Genomic DNA, 6,875 nt, shown 5'->3' on the forward strand with positions numbered 1-6,875 from the left:
ATTTGTAATTTCTCCCTAACAATAGAAAAATTGCCTTGCTCACAAATAGTTTTTGATTTTAGCCACACAAAAAAAATGATTTTAGCTTGCTATAAGCTCTGCCAAGTATGTTTTTAGTAACATGAGCAAATTATTTTTCACCCCAACAAAAAAACTTTTAGCTTTCTAGAAGCTTGGCCGAACATGCTATTAGTAAGATGAACATTTTGATAAATATATAATCTATTAAATATTCTTATAAGTTTTTCTTAACATATGGTAATTATCTTTTAAATTTGATAATAATCTTTCATTCATTTAATCATTAAAGAAAAAAAGATCAATATTAAATCTAAATAATAACATACTCCACTTAAATTTAAAAACTACCAATAAAGCTCTACCTATGTTTTTCTTACCAAGGTATCTTTTCATTATATATGTAAAACATATTCAAGTACAACACGCTACCTTAAAATTACTAAAAAGTAGAATATTTATATTACAAGGCCTTAAACTATAAGAAGTATTAGAGTATATATAATAATTAGACAGAATTATCGAAAGTAAAGTGTCACTTCTCATATTCAAAAAAAGTCATCTCCTTTTATTCACAACAATTCTTTAGATAGCCTAAACAACAGCAGTGATAGGGTCTCTTACATCCTAACTTGGCATGTAATATGTGTAGTAGGCAATGAAATAGAGCACATATTCATAAACTATCAAATATGTTAAGGTAGGCAAGATCAACGGGAATTGTATTTTTGTAGTTCAATTACATTTGTAAATTTTACTGTTATATTCAATAGCTTTTTACCGAATCAGTCGGCTCTTTAGAGTCTAAGAAATCATTGCTACGAGCAATTTACAGGTCATTCTCTGAATCCCAAATGAATTTTGTTCTATCTGCTAGCTCTTTTTTTCTTCAATCTTGATCATTCATATAAAATGACATTTGCTTAAAACTACCCTATATGCAAGAATGGATGCTAGAATAAAGATAACAGGTATAGGAGATATGACTGTTATAGCAACTTTACAAGGAAGTTTGGGCATTTTGAAGATTTAGCCCTCCTCTAGTGCACAAGAAAACAAAATTAATAAAAAATGAATAGAAGACAAAGGAAAATAAGATTAGGAGTAAATATTTATAAGCAAAACGAGAAAAGACCATATTAAACTGTCTATCAGAAGAGATGGTAAGTTAACAATAAATTATGTCAACCTATAAATATTCCAAGCAAAACAAGAAAGGAACGGAGACACATATTGCATATTTCATTACATGCAAATGATGCTTGGTATGACCTATCAATTTTATTTTTCAAAAGAGAAATAAAGCACAAAAGATATGAATGTGATGGTGGTGTTGAGATATTAAGCTCAAAATGAAGTTGGCACAGTGAAGAGTAAAAATGAAAAAACTAATAAAGTTCTATCTCAAAATATAAGAGTTTAATATATATTGACTTTTGAATATGGGAGCATTAAGAGATCAAATAAAAACACTTGATAAGAAAGAAATCATGCATATTAAAATCAAGCATTATTAATGTACATAAAATGGACATACTATAATAGTTCTATTAAATATTACGTCTCATGAGAGACCAGAAAATATTTCTAAACATTCTTTTAAAGAAAATCATAAATAAAGTTTTAAAAATATATAATAAATATTTTAACGTGTCGGTTTAATTTAATTTTTTCTTATTCAGTACCAGACCAAATCATTATATTTCTCTCTATATATACAGAGAGAGAGATTGATTCGATTCGGGTATTCACTTTGGTGTGAATACTTTTACAAATTAGTCGTTGTACATAGTTGTCAACAATGTGGCTGTAGTTTAGTGGTGAGAATTCCACGTTGTGGCCGTGGAGACCTGGGCTCGAATCCCAGCAGCCACAGTCCTTTTTAAAAAATCTTTACTTTTATTCACTATGAAATGGCAGGCCTATTCTTCTTTTCCCTTTTCTCAGGTAGAAGGGGATTTAATTTAGGCCTTCCGTATTTCAGTTGAGTTGATAATGAGTAATTAGTTTCTTTTTTTTTTTTGTCCTTTCTGCAGTACTAGTTGAGACCAAAAGGAAATTTAACTTTTGAACATAAACCGTAAACTGTTCATTCTGCTAATAATAATAATAATAATAATAATAATAATAATAATGTCGAAGAAGCATACATAATAGCAATACTATGGTATAGGTTGTCAACCCTTCATTTCTCAACGTAATCACGTCGTTACCAATACGTTAAGGGGATTTCACTACTAAGTTTGAACTTTACGTTTAGTGATTCTAGCTAAAGTTGATTGGGCACAAGTTGCAAATAAAACATTACTATTGGCTTGTAACGATGTGTTGAATAAGTGATTGGACACACACATCGTTATAAATTAAAGTTTAATTGTAACAATGTATGCGTATAAGTGAAACCCAATTAATAATTCATCTGTGATTCTACGAATTGAGCCCAACCTCGAATTATAATTAGAAGAATACTCTAAGGTATTTCGTCTTTTGTGAGCATGTGAAAAAGTCATTGTTCATGACTCGTCAATGAAATGCCAATTGTAGCAATTGCTACAATCATAGAGTTGGACAACATATGTATTTTAATTCTAATTGGAAGCCATGTGTGGGTTTTTTCTCAGCGTCAAAGTCATATTTAGACGTGAAACCAATCTTGATTTATGATCTAGTTATGCTTATAGACATGGATCCTTAACAAATTTTTGGTATATAGCTAGTCCTAAATATGTCTAAATTTGTTACGACCTGGATTTTTCACCCTCGGGAGTCGTGATAGCGCCTACTCATAAAAGCTAGGCAAGCCGAGTATTATAGATTCATTAACCTTTTTGCTTAGCCTTTTTAACAGTTCAATATAACAAGTGATCAACAACGAAATAATTATAATAAACAGAAATGCGGAAGACGAAAACTAATAGTTTAGCCATATACTAGTGCAGAATCCAACATACAACCCTACCCAGAATTTGGTATCACAATGTCACGGACTATCTACGAATACTACAAACAGTGGTCTTAAAGATAAATACAAAGTTGTCTCTGAAATACATAGAAGAAACAGAATGGAAAGATAGAAGAAGACGCCAAGGCCTGCGGTCGCCTGCAGGACTACCTCGGGTCTCCGCCACGGGACTGAAGGCAGCAGCCTCACTGTGGTCCAAAAGCTACAGCACCGGGATCTGCACACAGTGCAGAGTATAGTATCAGCACAACCGACTCCATGTGCTGGTAAGTGCGTAGCCTAACCTTGGTGAAGTAGTGACGAGGCTAGGACAAGACTACCAAATAAACCTGTGCAGTTATATCATATACAACAAGATATAATGACAGAAACTAGCACTTAAAAGTGGGAAGAGGGAACATGCTCGGGGAATTATCTGTGAGCGTTTCTGTGTTAAACCAAAAATCAGGAAAAACTGTTAGAAAAATAAAAGAAACTGGAAAAACAGAAGAGTTTAAGAAATATTCCGAGTCCATAATTTTCTTGTGTGTCCTTAAGGAATTTTAACCCCCTCACACGTTGCCAAGGTAATGGATTAAATTCTCCCAGGATAAAACGAAATAAACCTCCCTGCAACAGTGGCAATACAAACTGCAGGATACCAACGAACTCAAAGAACGGAGCAAAATCACACTTACGAATTTGAGAGAGAGAGAGACTGCGAATTAGGATGCAGTATATTCAGAAAGAAAGAAGTTCTAGAGTGCTTTTCGTGTGTAGAAAATGGAGCCTTGCCTCAGAATTTATAGGCAATTATCAGAAGAGGTGTCTGGAAAAGGTGCCTTTTCAGAAGAATACGCTGCCTGCCGCGGTTCTACCGCGATCTCGGCAGAACCGCGGTCAGAGAGGCTCTCTGAATCAGCCTGCCGCGGTTGTACCGCGGTCGCGGCAGAACCGCGGCCAGAGAGGCCCTCTGAACCTTCAGCAGGGTTCTGGCGTATTTTCAGCAGTGATTTGGCATTTAATTAACTATTAAATAATTAAATAAATATTGTCCAAAAATAATCTTATCGATCATTTGAAAAATCCAAATCCAAAGCCGAAGCCGAGCCGAGCGAGCGACGACGACGGCGCGAGGGTTCATTCTCTTCAACTCCTTTTAAGAGCTTTAAGAAGTGATTCTATATATAAGCACACAAATGTGGTTGTCCCTCACCAATGAGGGACAAAGTGCAAGACAAAAGTTCACTTCTTTAAATTTTCAATTTCCCTCCATTTTATTTCCCTCCATTTCCAATTCACACTTCTTCTACTTTAAAGCCCAATGGCTTAAAGTCCAACAATCCCCCACATGAATGGGAATGGCTGTATCAAGAAAGATCATAGATGAAAGCTATGTGATTTTGCAAGTAAGGATTAATTGCATCTGGATAAGTAGGTTTCCCTTTGAACTTTCCGCAGTGAACATATGTCGGATATACTCGGTCAATCGGTAGAATTGATATCTTTGAACCGTCGAACTTTAGTGTATACCTAGACAACCATATGTCACACAACCAACCCTTAACCGTCTTTTGGTTCTCATTGTTGTGTTCGTTTTAGCCATGAACACCGCCTGGTTCCATAAGTGCGTAGAGAATTGGCCTTACAGAATTCTCATTGAAGCGGCTTCCACTTCACACTTACCTAGGTGATTCCTAAACGTGTAATCCTTTAGATTGACACTATTTGATAAATACCTCATCAAACTTAGGTAATCATTAAAGAACGTGTAAAGTTCTATCCTTGTTACTGAACATTGTCTTCATTACGAGAATGGACCAAAGATTTTATTTTGACAATGTTGAACCGGTCAATCACAACTTTGTTTGAGCTCCTTGAACCTAGATCTCGGAACATCCAAAATTCTAGGTAGAGTTACCGCCATGTTGACTTGTCCTCGGCCATAGTCCCATTCCCTTAGATGATTTCTCAACTCCCTCTCTAGTTAAGCCTTTTGTAAGCGGATCCGCCACATTATCCTTTGATCTTACATAATCAATAGTGATAATTCTACTAGAAAGTAGTTGTCTAACGGTGTTATGTCTTCGTCGTATATGACGAGACTTTCCGTTATACATAACGCTCCCTGCCCGTCCTATTGCAGCCTCACTATCGCAATGTATGCAAATAGGAGCCAAAGGTTTTGGCCAGAACGGAATGTCTTCTAAGAAATTCCGAAGCCATTCAGCTTCTTCACCGGCTTTATCCAAAGCTATAAACTCTGATTCCATTGTAGAGCGAGCGATACACGTTTGTTTGGAAGACTTCCAAGATACTGCTCCTCCACCAACAGTAAACACATATCCACTTGTGGACTTTGTTTCTGATGAGCCGGTTATCCAATTAGCATCACTATATCCTTCGATAACCGCAGGATATTTATTGTAGTGCAAAGCGTAGTCTTGGGTATATTCCAAATATCCCAGAACTCGTTTCATTGCTACCCAGCGTATGTTTGTTGGGATACTTGTGAATCGACTAAGNACCCAAGCAACAATCACAAAGCAATACAGGCAAGGGATTCACTAAAATCATAATAGAATCCCGGCAAGGGAACAATAGTATATCAATAATATCCCGTCAAGGGAAACAATATCATGAGTAATAACATCCCGTCAAGGGAGATAATATCAAAAGCAATAACATCCCGGAAAGGGAGATAATATCAAAAGTAATAACATCCCGGAAAGGGAGACAATATCAAAAACCTCTTCTCATTTCCACAAATTACTTCACAACTCAATTCTCGACTTGACCCAATGCTCTACAATGTTCAATTACCAAGAATACTTCCATAAGCCTTGTTCAACATTAGAAATCATCATATTAAGCATGGACAATACAAAACGGAGTCACATCAGTCATAGTATAAGACTCACGGGCATGCTTGACACCGACGTATAGATACTCGTCACCACACCTATACGTCGTACTCAATAATTAACACATAGCAAATAAGACACAACTCCTAATCCCTTAAGCTAAGGTTAGACCAAACACTTACCTCAATGCCACGAACACAATCAAGCCTCAACTACCGCTTTACCTCTCGGTTCCACTTCCAATTCGCTTGTATCTAGTTACAATATACTTAACGATATCAACAAATGCTAAATGAATCAATTCTAATGCATGAAAATAGGTTTTCTAATAATTTCCCAAAAAGTCAAAAAATCAATCCATGGCCCACATGGTCAAAACCCGAGGTTCGAACCAAAACCCGATCACCAATTCACCCACGAACTCAAATATATAATTTGTTTTAAAATCGGACCTCAAATCGAGGTCCAAATCCCCAAAATTTTAAAATCCTAAGTTCTACCCAAAAACACCTAATTTCCCCATGAAAACCCTTGATTTTGAATTGAAATCATGTAAAAAGATGGATTTGATTGAAAGAAATGGGTTAGAAATGACTTACTAATGATTTGGAAGAGTGAGTGCATTTGAAAAACCGCCCAAGAGAGTTTAGTTTTTGAGAAAGTTGTAAAAATGGTTGAAATCCCGTCTGAAATTCATTTAACAGGTCTCTGTTGTCGCAATTGCGACCAGGGTTCGCAATTGCGAAACCCTTTGGAACCTGCTGTCTTCGCATTTGTGAAGAATAAGTCGCATTTGCGACTCTGGCCCCTTTTGCATTTGCGATCAAGGCCTGCCCAGGCTATCTTCGCAAATGCGATTCTAGTTCGCAAATTCAAGCTCGCATTTGCGAGCCAAGCTTCGCAATTGCGAAGCCTGCAGACCTGCAACACACAAGCAATTTTCCTAAGCCCAATTTCACTCCGTGGCCTAACCAAAACTCACCCGAGCCCTCGGGGCTCCAAACCAAACATGCACACTAACCTAAAAACATCATACGGACTTGCTCGCGCAA

The 6,875-nt window shown here is 36.4% G+C and overlaps 1 non-coding gene across 1 annotated transcript; it reads left to right on the forward strand.

Moving 5' to 3' along the window:
- The first annotated feature begins 1,821 nt into the window (after nucleotides 1–1,821).
- On the forward strand, nucleotides 1,822–1,893 carry TRNAH-GUG. The gene has a single exon. It is a non-coding gene; the product is annotated as a tRNA-His (tRNA).
- The last annotated feature ends 4,982 nt before the right edge of the window (nucleotides 1,894–6,875 follow it).

This window comes from Nicotiana attenuata, unplaced genomic scaffold (genome assembly GCF_001879085.1).
Source record: "Nicotiana attenuata strain UT unplaced genomic scaffold, NIATTr2, whole genome shotgun sequence".
NCBI lineage: Eukaryota > Viridiplantae > Streptophyta > Magnoliopsida > Solanales > Solanaceae > Nicotiana > Nicotiana attenuata.